Below are 19776 nucleotides of genomic sequence, written 5' to 3'. Positions count from 1 at the left end.
CAGGTGACCCCAGATCCTACGTTCCTCTGCATCGGATGGGGTACCTGCGCTCTACCAACTACTCTGTGGCAATTTAGGAACGTATTCTAGTCCCATAGTCTGGCACTTCGCTTTATCTATGCATGATAGATCTGTCGCGTCTTCTCTCTTCATCTTTTCTTGTGTCGGTCAGCCGATTTCCACTGACGTGACGAAGGTCACTACCGTTTCTCATCCTTCTGGCGAGCCAAGCAGGCAAGTTCCGAGCCCTTCGAGACTTATTGGGTCTGTTAAATTAAGAATTTATATTTTCCCGCTATATCAAGTAAGCGAGTACGCATGCGCGCACACGGATGAGAAGCGCCAGTGCAACTGTATGTGATAACGCATGTAGAGCGAGCGCACACTAACACTTAGACATGAAAGTTGGTTACGAGAGAGCGGCTGCACGAGGCAGGCCGTGTCTCTGATATAGAGTTTTATTTTGTACGTACTTTCTATTGTTGATTAATTAAAGTTTATCATTGTTTCAAATTTAAATCAATTCATTTCATCCAAAGTCTTAACATGGTAGCAGAGCTACGAAAAATTCATTGTGCGAAACGTTAATTGCTAAAACGTCCACGTTGAAATGCAAAGTTATTGACAAATAGTTGTAAAAAAAAAAAGTGTTAATAAGAGAAGAAATATATTGTTACTAACTGCAAGAGCAACTAATGGAGAATACGATATTAACAAAAATCAAGAAAATTTACACGTTTTCGTCACGATTGCGATAGATACGAAATTCCGAATCGAGCACACCACACGTTGCAGCTGCGAGGAAAGCACGTGTTGGCTCGAGAACAGAAAATATTACAAAATTCAAGTAACGAGTCAAAGTAAATTTTTTTTGAGGTAAGGATTTAAATAAAGTTTGAAAGATGGCAAATGACAAAGAAGCCGATGTAAAAGTTCCAATTTTTGACGGTACAGAGTATGCTTTATGGAGAAAGCGAATTATGATGTATTTAAAATGGAAGCACTGTGATGAGGTAATTTTGAGAGATAAAGATACTAAAGATACAGAGTGGGACCAGCATGAATTAAAAGCTATCCATATCATATACTCGAGCATATCAAATCAACAATTGCAATTCGTTATCGATGAAGATACTGCAAAAAAAATTATAAACAAATTCGATCAATTATATCTGAAATCATCAACATCATTACAAATTGTCATTAGAAATAAACTAGATAGACTCAAATTGAAAGATTTTGAGAGTTCACATACATTTTTTTCGGAATTTGAAAGATTGATTAATGATTTGAAAAATGCGGGAAGAACAATTTCAGAAGGAGAAAAACTTGATTATATGTTGAAAACTTTGCCTGACTCTTTATGTCACATAGGAGACTTGATAGATATGTTAAAAGAAGAAGAAAGAAATTGTGGATATGTTAAAAACAAAATTGAGATGTATGAATTACAACGCTCATCAGAAAATAATAGTAAAAAATCCAGTTTATTTAAAACAGAGAAAAAAGACGTTGAATGTTTTAACTGCCACAAAATTGGTCATTTGCAAAAAGATTGTAAAACAAATGCATATTCGAATTCTCGAGGAAACTGGCGAGGAGGTGCTCCAACTCGAGGCCACTGGCGAGGACAACAGAGGCTACAACAACAAGGTAGTCGACAAGGCGACTTCCACTCTCATTATCAATTTGGCAACAACAGCAGAGGTAATTTCAACAACAGAGGCAACAACTCCAATAATAGAGGAAACAATCATCGTGGTTCACAACGAGGTTACCATTCACAAAGAGGCTATCATCAGCAAGGTCAACAACAACACGACGCAAGGCTCAACTACCACGATGGGTATTATGATAATTTGTCAAATTTACCACACACATTTTTTGTAAGAACGGGGAATGTTGAGAATTACAAAAATAGAGTTAATTTTATAAATAGGGAAATTTGCGAGAAAACGAAAAATACATTTGAAAAAAATTTTTAAATTGATTGGATTCTCGATAGTGGCTGCACAGATCATATAGTAAATAATGATATTTATTTTTCGGAGTCAAGAAAATTGGAAAGACCAATCGATATAACAATTGCTGATGGTCGTAAAATAAAATGTAATAAAATAGGAAATATTACAACATTTTTTGTTGAGAATAATTATAAAACAGAAATAAAAATGACAAATGTATTTTTCGTAAAGGAATTAGACAGAAACTTGTTGAGCGTATCAAAAATAACAAACAATACAAATTACAAACTTTTATCACAAGGTAATAGAACTGAAATTTACAATAAATTTGATAAAAAAATTTGCATTGCATACAAAGAAAATGGTTTATATAAACTATCATCAATTGTTGAACGAGATAATATTTGTGTAAATAAAACTGCTATAATGACTAAAAAGGAAAAATTGCATAAAACTCTTGGGCATGTAAATTTCAAATATTTGGAAAGACTTTGTAAATACGAATTGCTTGAAGGATTACCTAAAAAGTTAAAGTCAGATTTCATGAAGTGTGCAATTTGCATCAAAAACAAAATGCACAATTTACCTTTTAGAAATATCAGAACAAGAGCAATGGAAATTCTTCAATTAGTTCACACAGACTTGAATGGTCCACATAGAAATACAGGGTACGATGGTTCAAAATATTTCCTAAGTTTCGTAGATGATTACAGTAAATGCACACTAATTTTTCCAATAAAGTCTAAAAATGAAGTTTACAATTGTTTTTTAGAATACATAAATTTAGTTGAAAATATAACTGGTAAGAAAATAAAAAAAATTTAGATGTGACAATGGTAGAGAATATATAAATAATGATATCTTCAATTTGATTAGAGAAAAGGGAATTTATCTTGAGCCATGTCCTCCTTATGTACATCCGTTAAACGGTACAGCAGAACGTTACAACAGAACGGTAATGGACATTGCGAGATGTCTAATGTCAGAGTCAAAATTGAATATAAAATTTTGGCCAGAAGCAGTAAAAACTGCAGCTTATTTAAAAAACCGTACAATTGCGAACACAGTAGAAAATAAAACACCTTTTGAAATATTTGTTGGCAAAAGACCAAGTATGAAGTATTTAAAAATATTTGGTAGCAAAATTTTTGTAAGAGTTCCCGAAGAGAAAAGACATTCCAAATGGGACAGAAAAGCTGATTTAGGTGTTTTGGTTGGTTACGACAATGTTGGATATAGAGTGTTAATGAACAATAGAATAATCATTGCGAGACATGTAGATATAGTTGAAAATGATGTAGAATGGATTGGTCTCGAAAGCGATAATGATAGTGATAAAGAAAGTGATAAAGAAAGTGTAACAACATATGAAAGTATGAGTGAGGATGAGGTGTTTGATGAGGATATTAAGTATGAAAACATCGAAAATAAAGAAACAGAGAGACGTAGGTCAACAAGAGAGAAAAAAAAACCAGATTGGTATGGTAATCCCATTTCAAATTTTATTTATGTAAATACTGTCAGTGCCGATTCCCCAAAGTCATATAAAGACGCGATAAATAAGGATGAGTCAGAGTTGTGGGAAGAAGCAATGAATAAAGAATTAGAATGTATTAAAAAAAATAAAACTTGGAAAAAGGTTGAAAGACCAAAAGATAAAAAAATTCTAGATTTAAAATTGGTTTACACAAACAAACATGATGGTAGAAAAAAAACAAGATTAGTTGTACGTGGTTTTCAACAAGATGAACAAATGGAAGATGTTTATTCGCCTGTAGCTAGATTACAAACATTAAAATTACTTTTATCACATTGTAATCAAAATAAATTTTAAATTGAACAGATGGATGTTGAGACAGCTTTTTTGAATGGGCGAGTAAAGTCTGAAGTTTACGTAAAACAACCACCAGGTTTTGATGATAATATTGGAGAAGTTCTAAAGTTAGAAAAAGCTTTATATGGACTTAGCGAAAGTCCGAGAGCATGGTATGAATGCTTCGATGGATACATTACGAGTTTAGGTTTTGAGAGAAGTAAGAGTGATTACTGCTTATATATAAAAATTGAAAATGGTGATAAAATATTTATTTTGTTATTTGTTGATGACCTATTAATTTGTGCTAAGAATAAGAAAAGAATTATAGAATTAAAAAATAGATTAATGAGTAAATTTGCTATGAAAGATTTGGGGAAAATTAAAACATATTTAGGAATAAATATAGAATATGATATTGAAAAAGGGGAATTAAGTCTGGATCAAAGTGGATACATACAGTCATTGGGTGTAGCATATCATTTGGAAAATAGCAAATTGTATGAAACACCTATGGAGAAAAATTTACACTTAAGTGCAACTCAAACAGTATCAAATGAAATAAAATTTAGATATCTAATTGGAGCTTTATTATATATTAGCACTTGTACACGACCAGATATTAGTTATAGCATAAATTACTTAAGTAGGTTTTAAAATTGTTACGATAAATCACATTATAAATACGCTTTGAGAGTACTAAAATATTTGTACTTAACTAAAGAGAAAAAATTAAATTTTCTAAGAAACTCTGATCTTGATATGTTAGATTGTTATGTTGACGCAGATTGGGCTGGAGATAAAAATAACAGACAATTAACAACAGGTTATGTAATAAGATATTTTGGAAACGCGATCTATTGGAAAGCTAAGAAGCAAGGTAGTGTTGCGAAGTCTTCAACGGCAGCAGAATATGTAGCGTTGTCAGATGCTGTGAGCGAGTTGAAGGTAATAAAAAATTTGGAAACTTAACGAAGAAATCAAAGTATGTAGAAACTCACTTTCACTTTGTAAATGAGAGTTATGAAAGAAAAGAGATTAATATATTAAAGGTAGACAGTGAAAATAATATTGCTGACATTTTTACAAAGGCTTTAGGAAAAGTTAAGTTTCAAAATTTTCGAGAAAAATTAAATATATTATAAGAAAATTTCTAATGCGAAAAATTTAATAAACAATATGTAACACTATGAATTTTGAAAATGAAAAGAAGCAAGGAAATATAAATTCAAGGAGGCGTGTTAAATTATGAATTTATATTTTCCCGCTATATCAAGTAAGCGAGTGCGCATGCGCGCACACGGATGAGAAGCGCGAGTGCAACTGTATGTGATAACGCATGTAGAGCGAGCGCACACTAACACTTAGACATGAAAGTTGGTTACGAGAGAGCGGCTGCAAGAGGCAGGCCGTGTCTCTGATATAGAGTTTTATTTTGTACATACTTTCAATTGTTGATTAATTAAAGTTTATCATTGTTTCAAATTTAAATCAATTCATTTCATCCAAAGTCTTAACAGGGTCATTCCTCTCCGTGTGGAAATGAATCCGCTCTTCAGCGAAGCGGGGACACACAAATAAGACATGTTCTACGTCCTCGTCCATGCCTGGACAGGCTGGGCATTCGGCACTCGCATAGACACTGATAAGGTGGAGATAACTGCGGAAGTAGCCATGACCGGTGAGCACCTGTGTCAGTTAGTAAGTGAAGTGTCCGTTGCTCCTGCCTGTCCACTTGTCAATATCCGGGATAATGCGATGAGTCCAGCGACCTTTTACTGCATTGTCCCATCTTCTCTGCCATTCTTGCATTAGATTTTGCGTCCATCTTTTGCTTTGGACATGCCTATCAGCATGATTCTCCTCGGTACGCCCTCTTTCACAGTATTTTTCTGCTCTGTCGCATGCTAATAGGTCGATAGGCGCTATCCCGGCGATTACCGAGACTGCTATGTTCGATACCGTTCGGTATGAACGAGCAACTCGTAGCGCTGCTGTTCTGCAGGCTCTTCGACACGGCCCTCCGTAGCTTGGATTATTCCTTAATGCATCCGCCCATATAGGAGCTCCGTAGAGGATTACCGAGCTTATCACCGACGATAGGAGGGTTCTGCGCGGTTGCTTTGGCCACCCGACATTTGGCATAATACCTGCCAACGCCCTAGCAACGTTTGTGGCTTTGACACCTGTTTTTTATAGGTGGTCCTTGAAAGATAGTCGCGCATCTAAGATGACTCCAAGGTACTTCACCGTGTCCACCGTCTGCACTCGTTTATTTTCTACCGTGAAAACGGCGTACTTTCGGGCTTTCGTGCAGGAGATGAGCACCGCCTCCGTCTTTTTCGCCGCCAAACTCAACCCGTGCTCTCTTAGCCATCGAGCAACCACCTCGATTGAGATATCTCCCAGATACTCTGTCTCTTCAATGCTCTTGGCAGTGATCACTAATGCAACGTCATCGGCGAATGCTACTATCTCTACTCCCCCTGGGAACTGCTGTCTCACCAGTCCATCGTATAGGACATTCCATAGCAAGGGGCCAAGCACCGATCCCTGCGGCACTCCTCCCGTGATGTTGTATGCGTGTGTGCCATCGTTGGTGTTATAGTGCAGGGTTCGGTCGCTTAGGTAGCTCGATAGGGCTCTACGCAAATACATCGGCACCTTCATTCAGGGCTGTCATAATGATGTCCCATCTTGTCGAGTTAAACGCATTTCGGATGTCTAATGCGATCACAGCGCACATGCGTCTTGTGCTCCGTCCTCTGCTAATGGCATCTTTGGCCAGGTCCACAACTCGACCAGTAGCGCCTAAGGTTGAGCGGCCTTTTCTGAAGCCGAACTGGTTTCCAGAGAGGTCCCCCGCTTCAGATATAGCTGCCTCCAATCTGGCATGGATTACTCTTTCCAGCAGTTTTCCTATAATGTCCAGCATGCACAGTGGTCGGTAAGACGAAGGTTGCTCGGATTATTTCCCTTGGATAGCAGTACCAGCCTTTGCAGCTTCCACGAGTTTGGAAAATGTCCTTCTCGCACGCATGCACTAAATGTATCGCGAATTATTTCAGGGGCATTCAGTGCTGCCGTCTTGATAGCGATTCCCAGTATCCCATCCGGCCCTGGCGCTTTACGGGTTCGAATTCTCTTCGCGGCTACTATCATTTCTGCTTGGGTTACTTCTGTAAACTCGGTTTCATCGTCGATCTCCGTTAGGCCTGTTTGTTCTGGTCTCTCCCGATGACTTGGGAACAAATGTCGCACTACTCTGTCGAGGAATAATGGGCAAGATGGTGGTGCGCGATTCCTGGGCTTGATCTTGTGCATGATCGTTTTATATGGCCGGCCCCAGGGGTCATTATCTACTTCCTCGCAGAAGTCTCGCCAGCACTGTCTCTTAGCTGCTTTGATGGTGACTTTGAGCAGTGATCGCAGCTCCTTATATTTTTTAGTTTGGGCCCGGAAGTCGGGCTTATTCCGTCCTCTTTGGTGGCGTCTTCTGGCTGTGAGACACTTATGCCTCAGGCTTGCAATGTCTTGGTTCCACCAGTATACCGGTAGTCGGCCCCTTGCGTTATTTTTTGCGGCCATGAATGCATCACATGCAGTTTTCAGAGCTCACGTGAGGCTCTGCACCTTTTCCTCAGTGGTTCCGGCTAATGATATTCCTTCTAGAGAGTAGAGAAATGACTCTCTGGCTAAAGTATTTGGTGCCCATCTCCTTTTGTTTTCCATTGTCCTGGTGGGTACCGCTTTTTTGGTCAACTGGAGCAGGTACGTTATGGCTTGGTGGTCACTGCCAGTGTACCGATCGCTAACTCTCCAGTTGAGCCCCTCTGCCAGTAGTCTCGCGTACACAATCGTAAGATCCACTATGGACGATTTTCCAGCCTTAGTATAGGTGGGGGTCGTTCCTATGTTCGCCAACTCAAGCTCCAATACTCCAAAGGCCTCGAGCAGCGCGTGTCCTCGGGCATTTGTCTTGGCACTCCCCCCAGTCCACTGCCCATACATTAAAGTCGCCTCCAATGACCACTGGTATGCGTGATGGCGCTGGTAACAATGTCATCTAGAGATCCCTTAAACTCGCTCATCTCTTCGCTGGGTGGGAGATAGCAGCTGTATACTCGCATGCCAGACACTTCTATCCATGTATAATTTTGGGTCTGGTCGTTCATCCTTGCAGATACGTGCAGGTTATTGCATACCCAAATAACCGCTCTGCCCGTAGAATCCTTCACCCAGTTCGGCTCATTAAGGTCACGATACTTCTCACTGATGATGACGATATCGGCCTTTTCTTGTCTTATCAACTGGTGCAGCAGGTCTTGGGCCACTGCACAGTGGTTGAGGTTGATTTGTAGCACTTTAGTCATCCTTGACGTGGGGTTCTTCTGCCCGCTTTGTAGCCGTGCAGTTTACTGCCTTATGCCCCTCCTGACCACACCGGAAACACTGCCTGGAGCGATCAACGTCGCTTTTGCAGTCCGTTGCAATATGACCACTCTCGAAGCACCGGTAGCATCTTTGGGTCGGTGTATAGGGCTGAACTCTACAGTTCACCCATCCTATTCTCAGCTTCCCGTTTTCAAGCATCTTTTTGGCCGCTGCTACCGGGAGCTGAATATGTGCCATTTGGGTGCCGTTGTAGAGCCCTCTGATTTTGATGTTGCAGCTTGCAGCTATCTCCGGCCCTGACTGCTGCCACTGCTTTCATCAATTCCTCAGATGTGGTGGTCTTATCCATATCTTTGATTCTAAGGGCTTCCTTGTCAGTTAGCAGGTGGACTTCTGCAGATTTCTGTAGTGTGGCCAGGACCGTCTCTTCTATGTTTGGGGATCCCGATCCTGGTTTTCCCAGTTCAAGGAGTAATTCTCCCGCTCTTTTGCGCCGTATTCGGGTAACTCGTTCCCCTATCTCCTTTATATTAGGTGCTGTTTTAACCTTCCTCAAGATGTCGGCATACGACGTCTCTCCCAGTGCCTTAATCTTAATGGCTTCTGGGCGAGGTTTTCTGCTCGCGGTTTTGTTGCTTTTGTCCTCTCTGCTTATCAATTCTTGTTGCCCTCCTTCATGGCCTCTTCCGTTTTTTCGGCTTTGCCCTTCTTTTTAACCTCCTTCTATTCGGAGGCTCTTGTTTCGGCAGTCTCCTCTTCGCGTCCCTTTTCCCTTGTAACCGGGGTTTTCTTGTCGTTTTTGGCCTTCTTCGTTACTGGCGGTATCTTCGGTGACATTGGATCCCTCTTATTTTTACCGTTCCTTTCCCTCCTAAAAACGGGCGACGTTTGGGTCTCGCTATCCCTTGCCGTCTGCATCCTAGGAACCGCTCTCCGGCTATCAGTCCGTAGCTTACTGTACTCCTTGAGCATACGATCCGTTCCTCTGACCATCTTCTTGAGTTTGGCGTGGAGCGATATTTTTCTTCTTCAAAATGAACTCCACCAGATCCCTGACCTTTTTTCCAAGCTCTTCAAGCTTTTGTCGGCTTCTTAAGCTGTAACTCCTTCTTCTACTTCCATGTTTAAAAAATTATTTTCGCTCATTGTTGTTCCCACGAGTATCTAGGGAATTATCGGTCCGCCCCGGCAAAACCCCGGTTGCCGGAGTAAGGCTAGATACGAGGGAGTTTCGCCAGGTGCTTCCAAGGCTCCGTTTGTGATTCTCTGTTACCCCCGAGAGCCAATCAGGCTACATCGGCACGGATCGCTTCACACCTTCAGCTTCGGAGACCCGTTATCCTGGACAGGGGCCCTCTAACAAGGTGCTATCATCCGGGCCAGGTGAGCCTTGGTTTTTTAACGAGGTTGATACTCCTTCCCCTCATCCTGCTCTGCTTCTTGCGTAGCGGGGCCCCGGGCTAGGGACTGGCAGTGGCGGAGTATGTGTATGTGTGTCATGATGAGTGGTTGATCACATCCTCAAGTCACCACTATCCTTGCGTCATATGTGAGCCAGGCTTCCTTTTAGCCGTGTCCGTTATAGCGTTGCTGCTAGGAGCGTTGACGCGACGGACACGTTTCCGCAGAGCACGACGAGGACGTAAGAAGATGGCATTTGCCCAGCGAGGGGGTTAGCACTCACCGGTCCAGCTCTGCAGGGGTGGTCATTCTGGAAGGACCAGATGGTCACATACAGGTTGTGGAGGAGGGGGAAGACTCCAGGGAAAGCCTCTCCACACAAAAAGCTCCTCTACCGAAGAAATCCACTAGTAGAAGCAAGCCTACCGTCGTCGCAGCAGCGGAAGGGAAAAAGCCGCTGAAAAGCACGACGAAGGGAGGAAAAGATGCGACTCGTGGATATGACCCTGAGTATGAGACCAGGTGGTGGTTTCGGGTAGACATAGGTGACTTTAAAATTAGAGCACTCTATGATATCGGCGCCTTATCCACGGTCATGGGTCTATTAGGGCTAAGATTGGCATCGGAGATGGGACTCGGATTGAATGTGACTAGAGCAGGCTATGCAGGGGTCGCTGATGGGCACCCATGCCCTATAATTGGTCACGTGACGTTCCCCTTTAAAGTAGGAGAAATCACGAAGGAAATCAGAGTCGCCATTACGCCACTGCTCACGGATCACTGCTATGTAGGCGCGAACTTTATAAGAGAGTTCCGCGCAGTTTTGGATCCCGACGAGGATAAATTATGGCTTAAGGACGCCCAGGTGAAAGTACCGATGGAAGTGGCTGGAATTGATGGTATGACTTTTTTCGCATCGGTACAAAATTAAGTTTTCTTGGGACAATTACGTGCGTGTGTGCAACGGCATTTCCGTGACAGTTAATAGCAGCAGTATAGAAGCAGCATCAAAGTTATATTGAGGCAGATCAAGGTAGCGCAGCTGATAACAGAGGGGCAGCGGCAGTTGATATTTTGCATAAACAATTACGGCTGAATACCGTAATTGTACCGCATGGTAGGTGCACCTTCCGTCATTATATGCGATACAAAATATATTCGTTATTTTGTCTAATCGTTTTATAGTTATTTTTTTGTATTCGCATCGAGCGTTAGTTCGCGGTAGAATTCGAATCTTCTCTCTCTCTCTTTCTCACCGAACATAGTTAATTGTAAAATCCTATTCGCGTGCGTTAGTCTTTCGGCCCTACAAAGACTGTAGTGATTTTTATTAATTAAAGTCTGTTAAATTTATTCACCGTTTTCGTCATTTAATTTTCCTAGTAGCTTAAGTAATTTGAAAAGGCTTAGGTTTTAATCTGATTACATCTAGAGGATTAAGAAGATTAGGAGTAAAGTCGCTGACTTAAGGTGAGTTCAACTCCGTTTGATAGAAGACAACTAAGATAAATCATCTGACGTTAAGGCGAATACACGTACTATCATACGTGTTTAACAAAGAGGCGCGGCGGTTTGCTCTGTATCGTGGGAAGTTGTTCTTAAATAAATTTCTCATTTTTCAGATTTATCTCCCCCCTGTTACAAGCTGTATTAATTAATAGGAATGGGGTATTTCAGAAAATAACCTATTCTTATTAATGCAGCTCTTATAACATCAATATAATTTTGGATTTGGAATTTGGGGGGGTACAGAAAAGAAAATTTAGATAATTTTGAATAATCCAAATAGACATAAAGCTATTTACTTAAAATTTTTTAAGAAAATTCACCATTACTCTGTCAGGATCACAAATTTTATTAATTTTTTGTATTTTACTGTGTTTCTATGAAAAACGCTGTATTATTCAAATTCTACAGGGGTACAAATTATATTTTTGGATTTCGTAGATGGTACAAATTAAGTAGAAGACATTCATAATCTTTTACATTAAAATTTCGCGCTTTTTCCGCCGAGAAAAGAGATTTTCCGTAGTGCGGAAGACACGAAATTAGAATCGTCGAATTAGACTACGAATTAATTTTTTTCTCAATATTTTCGAGGGGTTTAAATTCCAAAATAACTATTTTTCAAATGATACTGATTAAGGCAAGGCTGGTGGTGTATTTTGTTTTAGGAAATAAATATTTTTGCTATAGAGTTTCCATCTTTATCATCCGAGTAATCAGCTGTTTTTGCGGATGTAGGAGTTTAAGAACATACGTTAACTTAGGACTTTGTATATTAACATGACTAATTAAATTTTAGTGTGTAAAAATTACAATAAAACTGTATTCAGTTGGTAAAATTTAAGGTAAAGCTAGAAATATATTTTTTTCTTAAGAAATAAAAGATTTTCCTGTAAAATTTATCAGTATTACAATCGCACAAAAAACATTGTATTATTCAAATTCTACGGGGATACAAATTAGTTTTATGTATTTTTTACATGGTACAAATTAAGAAGAAGGCATTCATATATTTTTTTTTTAAATCGCATATTTTTCTGCTGGAAGATAGATTTTCCGCTGCGCATGCCCAGCAATACATTAATTTGAAATGCTAATCTACTGTACAAAAATCTTTTTATTCTCTATTTTTAGAGATGGTACAAATTCCGAAAAAGCACTTTTCTGCTGGTACAAATTAAACTGAAACTAGTGGTATTTTTTTCTTTTAAGATATCTATCATTTTTCTGCCAGGAGTATGAGTTTTCCATAATATCGTTTTTTTCGCTTTCTTTTAACATTTTGGGGGGATACAAATTCCAAAAAAGCAATTTTCGAATGGTACAAATTAAGACGAAGCTAATGGTATATTTTTTTGTTTTAAATCAATCATTTTTCTGCCAGGGTCATTTCGATAGTTCTGTGCTCCCTGCTAAGAGGACACGTCGGTTTCTCGCGGCCGCTTGAGGCTTACAGTCGCCACTGTGCGCGCAGTGTGCGGAAAAGAAATTTTTATATGCTAAGAATTTCGCATCAGCTTTCAGATACCATTACAAAAAATGGAGGTTGCCGACCATACTGAATAGAAATAAATGATCAAATTCCAGCGGTTTTACATTAGTAAGATAAGAGGTACATTACGTGCAATAACGGATATTCTAATAATTTAAAACTACACATGCGATCCTTCCCAAAAACGATTATATTATGTAATATTACTTACTGAAACTACTCATAGAAATAATTTACCGGTAATCGAACTAAAAAAAAAGAAGTCTTATTAAAACATGCAAAAACGCTGTATTTCCGGGACTAAAATATAAGTAGGGCACATTTTTCCAGATTTTTTGGAGATAATGTTTTGTTTTAAATCCAAAAATTGAAATTTTCAAAAAAGTTTTCAAAGAAATATAGAAAAAATAGTTTTCTTACAGTAATTATAAGACTTTTTTGTTCTTAAAACTATAAGCTTTGGGGGAATTTTAAAAGAACGAAAAAGTCTTAGAATTAGTAAAACATCACTCTAATTTTTCCACATTATTTAGAAAACTTTTCAAAAAAATTTCCAATATTTTGAAATTTTTTTCATAAAATTTGGCAAAATATGAGGGTGTTCCTTGTCAAATTATAAGCAGCTTCATTATCATTTCAAATCAATGCTTCAACTTGTCAGATTTTGTCAAATTTCAGAATACCACAAACAGTTTATAAAATACCATAAATTTAGTAATTTTATGGATTTTGAAAAAATTGGGACCTGATAGGAAAAAACGATTTTAAATTCATGGATGAAAAACAAGATGTTTACTATTGTAGGCAGGATTTTTGTTTCATATTGAAATTTAAAAAAAATTTTGTCAGATATGTATACCTTTTTATAATTTGAGACTTGAGCTTGTATTATTTTCAGTTTACATAAAATTTAATGTTTTACATAATAAATACTTTGTGGTTTTTATTAATTTTTGATTTCAGATATTTCTTGGATTTGAGTGGGAATAGCAGTTGGTCAATATTTCTGCAGGTGTTAATTAACAAAAAAACAGTAAGTCTATCAATATAAAAATTGGGCAAGCCTCATAAATAACAGAGCAAGTCAGATAAATGTATACCTTCTTATATGAATAGAGACTTGAGCTTGCCTTAATTTTGGAAGGTCGAGATTTCATAAAATTAAAACTTTAATAAAATAAATAATTAATAGATTTTACTTTTTCCTTTTTTTGGATAATTGCTGTCTTTTTCATTTCTGGATTTGAGTGACAAGAGCTATTGTTCGATTATCTTAAGATTTTGGCAAGAATTTTGGACCTCGACTAAACTCTGTCCTACTTGAGACATAGCCTTTTTATTAACTTTACGCATTTATTTAGCAATATACACTAAAAGCTATATGTTATATTCTCACTATAGGGTACATATTATATATCAATAATATATAATTGTTGTATATAATGTGTAATATAACAATGACAATTGTCTATACTAACTATTTGTTATATATACTACATGTTTATAAACTATTAACATATGTGAGATTAATAACGAATCTCTCATATAGTGTGACTATTTTTATTATGCACAACCATGATATTTCCTATTATCTAAGACCATTCAACAATATTGTCACATTGGGAAAGGATACTTTGATTAAGTGGTCTGAAACTAATATGATATATAAATTCTCTTGTAAAGATTGTAATTGTTCTTATGTTGGCCAAACATAAAGAAATTTAAAAACTAGAATTTATGACCATAAAAATACATCTCAACACAAACTATTACCGATACCGTTGCATATCAAACAAAACCCCTCTCATAGTTTGGAATTTGACAAGTTTAAAATTTTGCATAGAGAGAGTAATAAACAAAAAAGACTAACTGCAGAAATGATTTATATTAATGTACATAAGAATGCTATTAATAGGCAAGATGATACCAATTTTTTGAGGAAACAACACCAAAGAATGTATGAATACTTTGTAAATTAGTTCTATGTAGATGGGGAAAAAATTGGAAAGGTGGGTAACGTTGTTATCTGATTTGCCTGTTTTCTCTGTCTCACTGGGGAACCACCCCAACCCTCTGCCACCGATTTTTCTGCAATTGAGATATGTTATAGTTCGTAACAAAATAAAAGACACGTATTTTTGTTATCGGCGGAAAAAGCTATCTAAGGGATGAAACCCACCCCCAAAAATAGCCCCAAAAGTAGTTCTATAGCAATATCTTCAGTTGTAATGTACATTTTTTTAGGAAACAAAAAAACACAAGATACTTATAAAAAAAGTAACAGACATACATCAATTTGGTCCCCGGAGGTTGCTACCCCTACGTTATAAAGAGGAAGAACTGTATTTTTAAATGTATTTTTACCTTTCAAAATCAACAAATTATGTTAAAAAAATTTAAAAAATAATATTAGTAGAAAATGATAAAATAAACTTGACGTATTTCGGGGTATTCCTATTATCTATAATTTCGAGGGTGATCTACCCCTTAATCTTATTAATACAATATAAGCAGTTGTTAATCGCAGATTATGCTGGTTATTTCAACCCTTCACCCCGAAATCCTGCATTCCAATTTTCTGAAATCCGGAACTCAGCTCCCTGTCAATCACAATCCCGATTTCGAAATATTTATAGTCTCTTCAAATAAAAGGATATCTGAACATTTTTTGTAGAAGATAATGTTTAATTAATTACGTATATTTATGTATAGGTAGGAAATAGCAAATGCAACTACGAAATCATGCAAATTTTTGAATTTCTAAATAGCTACGGGGAATTTCATTTTTAAATCATCAACCTCATAAAAACAGAATTATCAACCAAAAGTGCAAGTAACATGTATAATTCCGATCAAAGTGGAAGCAATTTAGAAATGCATACTGGCAGAATATTGAGCAAAAAAGGCAAAAAGATAGTCGAATCAGTATTACAATCAGTATCAACGACTACGTATAGATATACGATTCAACCGACAACATCTGCAGAAGGTACATTGCTATCACACCTTTTTATAGTATTAAAAGAAACAAACGGAGAGTTTGGATCCATTGTTTCAGAAAACTATTCAATGCACCTAATATATTTTTGCGAGAAAGTGTATCAGGAAAGCAATCGAGAGAATTACTTCAAACATGGTAGCAACATATATTTTTTCCTAACTGTGGGAAAACAGCAGTTGTATTACTAGACTCATGGAGTGGACAGTGTGAACGAACTGTGAGAGAAGTGACACCAGCACAAATAAATTTTCGATTGATGAAAAATCCTAAGTGTACAACAGGCAAAATTTAACTGCTGGATGTATTCGGTTTTCGATTTTGGAAAAACTTTGTAAGAAAAATATTTGATGCCATTATATTATTTGGATGAGACATCAGTTTACATAAGAGGAATAATATTATAAAATTATAGTCTATCACACATAATCAATTATCTTCACCTAGATTCAAAAACGTATTTATATATGCTTGGTACAAAAGTGGGTACTTGGATAATGAACCTAATTCGTTCGACAATCCTGTTGAATATTGCTTCGAAATTACAGAACAGTCTATCTGCGAGATTTGTGAGAAAATAGCAATTATAAAATGTGCATGGTGCAAGAATCTAATATGTCTACAACATTTATTTATAGAGAATCATTATTCTTCACAATATGTACAGTGATAACAAGCACGGATCGTATTTTTCTTTTCAAAAAATGTAATCTCAATATCAGATGAAATGACGAATTAATATAACTTGAATATAACATAAAAATAAAATAAATTTAACGTTATCTTCTACAATTAAGTCGCCTATCTCCTTTTCTTCAGAGATATTACAATGTTGTCGAAATTGGGATTATGACTAACAGAGAACCGGGTTTCGGACTAGAATATTTGAAAGGGCAGGGAAATGAGCTCGAGGGTTAATGAAATTCGTGGGTAGGAGTTAGGGGTTAGAGCATGGAAGGGCAACCAGATCGGGAGTTGATGAAATTGGAGTGAAGAAGTTACGGTTAACAACGTGACAATGTAGCCAGCTAGAGGATTGAAGAAATTAGAGTGTAGGGGTTCGGGGTTACAGCGTGGCAGGGTAACCAGCTCAAGGGTTGAGGAAATTCGGGTGTAGGATTTCGGGGTTAGAGCGTGACAAGGTAACCAGCTCGTGGTTTAAGAAAATAGAGGTTAAGAGTTCGGGGTTAGAGCATGGCAGGGTAACCAGCTCGAGAATTGATGAAATTGGGATGTAGGAGTTCGAGTTTACAACGTGGCAGGGTAGACAGCTCGAGGGTTGATGAAATTCGGTTGTAGGGTTCAGGGATCGAGCGTGGCAGGGTAATCAGCTCGAGGGTTAAGGAAATTGGGGTTAAGATATTGGGGTTACAGCGTGGCAGGGTAACCAGCTCGAAGTTTGATGAAATTTGGGTACAGGGGTTCGTGCTTAGAGCGTGGCAGGGTAACTAGCTCGAGGATTAAAGAAATTGAGGTTAAGAGATTGGGGTTACAGCGTGACAGGGTAACGAGCTCGAGGGTTCAGGAAATTGAGGTTAAGAAATTTTGGTTACTGCGTGGCAGGTTAACCAGCTCGAGGATTGATGAAATTGGGGTGTAGGATTTCGGGGTTAGAGCGTGGCAAGGTAAGCAGCTCGATGATTGAAGAAATTTGTGTGTAGGGGTTCGGGATTACAGCGTGGCAGGGTAACCAGCTCAAGGGTTGAGGAAATTCGGGTGTAGTATTTCGGGGTTAGAGCGTGGCAAGGCAACCAGCTCGAGAATTGATGAAATTGGGGTCTAGAAATAACGGTTTACAACGAAATAGAGTAACCAGCTCGAGGGTTGTTGAAATTCGGGTGTAGAGGTTCGGGGTTACAGTGTCGCAGGGTAACCAGCTCAAGGGTTTATGAAATTTGGGAGTAGGAATTAGGGGTTAGAGCGTGGTAGGGTAACCATATCGAGAGTTAATGAAATTGGAGTGAAGAAGTTACGGTTAACAACGTGGCAATGTAGCCAGCTCGAGGATTAAAGAAATTTAAGTGTAGGGGTTCGGGGATACAGCGTGGCAGGGTTATCAGCTCATGGGTTGAGGAAATTCGGGTGTAGAATTTTGGGGTTTGAGCGTGGCAGGGTAACCAGCTCGAGGATTAAAGAAATTGAGGTTAAGACATTAGGGGTTTCAGCGAGGCAGGGTAACCAGCTCGAGAGTTGATGAATTTGGGGTGTAGAAGTTACGGTTTACAACGTGGCAGGGTAACCAGCTCGTGGATTGATGAAATTCCCGTGTAGGAGTCCGGGGTTAAAGCGTGGCAGGTTAACCAGCTGGAGGGTTGATGATATTCGGGTGTAGGGGTTCAGGGTTACAGCGTCGCGGGGTAACCAGGTCTAGGATTGATGAAATTCGGGTGTAGGATTTCGGTTGTAGCGCGTGGCAGGGTTACCAGCTGGAGGGTTGATGATATTCGGGTGTAGAAGTTCAGTGTTACCCTGAACCCATACACCCGAATTTCATCAATCCACGAGCTTAACCTCCTTCACAACCAGCTCGAGGGTTAAGAAAATTGGGATTAAGAGTTTGGGGTTACAACGTGGCAGGGTAACAAGCTGGAAATTTATTTTAAAAATTAAATAAATTTAACGTTATCTTCTACAATTAAGTCGCCTATCTCCTTTCCTTCAGAGATATTACAATGTTGTCGAAATTGGGATTATGACTAACAGAGAACCGGGATTCGGACAAGAATATTTAACAGGGCAGGGAAATGAGCTCGAGGGTTAATGAAATTCGTGGGTAGGAGTTAGGGGTTAGAGCATGGAAGGGCAACCAGATCGGGAGTTGATGAAATTGGAGTGAAGAAGTTACGGTTAACAACGTGACAATGTAGCCAGCTAGAGGATTGAAGAAATTAGAGTGTAGGGGTTCGGGGTTACAGCGTGGCAGGGTAACCAGCTCAAGGGTTGAGGAAATTCGGGTGTAGGATTTCGGGGTTAGAGCGTGACAAGGTAACCAGCTCGTGGTTTAAGAAAATAGAGGTTAAGAGTTCGGGGTTAGAGCATGGCAGGGTAACCAGCTCGAGAATTGATGAAATTGGGATGTAGGAGTTCGAGTTTACAACGTGGCAGGGTAGACAGCTCGAGGGTTGATGAAATTCGGTTGTAGGGTTCAGGGATCGAGCGTGGCAGGGTAATCAGCTCGAGGGTTAAGGAAATTGGGGTTAAGATATTGGGGTTACAGCGTGGCAGGGTAACCAGCTCGAAGTTTGATGAAATTTGGGTACAGGGGTTCGTGCTTAGAGCGTGGCAGGGTAACTAGCTCGAGGATTAAAGAAATTGAGGTTAAGAGATTGGGGTTACAGCGTGACAGGGTAACCAGCTCGAGGGTTCAGGAAATTGGGGTTAAGAAATTTTGGTTACTGCGTGGCAGGTTAACCAGCTCGAGGATTGATGAAATTGGGGTGTAGGATTTCGGGGTTAGAGCGTGGCAAGGTAAGCAGCTCGATGATTGAAGAAATTTGTGTGTAGGGGTTCGGGGTTACAGCGTGGCAGGGTAACCAGCTCAAGGGTTGAGGAAATTCGGGTGTAGTATTTCGGGGTTAGAGCGTGGCAAGGCAACCAGCTCGAGAATTGATGAAATTGGGGTCTAGAAATAACGGTTTACAACGAAATAGAGTAACCAGCTCGAGGGTTGTTGAAATTCGGGTGTAGAGGTTCGGGGTTACAGTGTCGCAGGGTAACCAGCTCAAGGGTTTATGAAATTTGGGAGTAGGAATTAGGGGTTAGAGCGTGGTAGTGTAACCATATCGAGAGTTAATGAAATTGGAGTGAAGAAGTTACGGTTAACAACGTGGCAATGTAGCCAGCTCGAGGATTAAAGAAATTTAAGTGTAGGGGTTCGGGGATACAGCGTGGCAGGGTTATCAGCTCATGGGTTGAGGAAATTCGGGTGTAGAATTTTGGGGTTTGAGCGTGGCAGGGTAACCAGCTCGAGGATTAAAGAAATTGAGGTTAAGACATTAGGGGTTTCAGCGAGGCAGGGTAACCAGCTCGAGAGTTGATGAATTTGGGGTGTAGAAGTTACGGTTTACAACGTGGCAGGGTAACCAGCTCGTGGATTGATGAAATTCCCGTGTAGGAGTCCGGGGTTAAAGCGTGGCAGGTTAACCAGCTGGAGGGTTGATGATATTCGGGTGTAGGGGTTCAGGGTTACAGCGTCGCGGGGTAACCA

General features: G+C 39.1%; 1 protein-coding gene across 5 annotated transcripts in view; it reads left to right on the top strand.

Moving 5' to 3' along the window:
- Positions 1–19776, top strand: part of LOC131664658 (proton-coupled folate transporter) — a 690091-nt gene that overhangs the window by 400867 nt on the left and 269448 nt on the right. Inside the window, exon 6 of one of the 5 annotated variants that reach the window (XR_009301961.1) lies at positions 13535–13604. The exons of the other annotated variants lie outside the window; for them this stretch is intronic. The gene's annotated coding sequence lies outside the window, so the exon portion shown is untranslated. The remainder of the gene's footprint in view (positions 1–13534; positions 13605–19776) is intronic. 5 annotated transcript variants of the gene reach the window in all.

Source organism: Phymastichus coffea, unplaced genomic scaffold, assembly GCF_024137745.1.
Source record: "Phymastichus coffea isolate CEN01 unplaced genomic scaffold, Cenicafe_Pcof_1.1 PCOF00003, whole genome shotgun sequence".
NCBI lineage: Eukaryota > Metazoa > Arthropoda > Insecta > Hymenoptera > Eulophidae > Phymastichus > Phymastichus coffea.
Note: the sequence above shows the minus strand (reverse complement) of the source record. Positions and strands in the feature narration are given on the sequence as shown.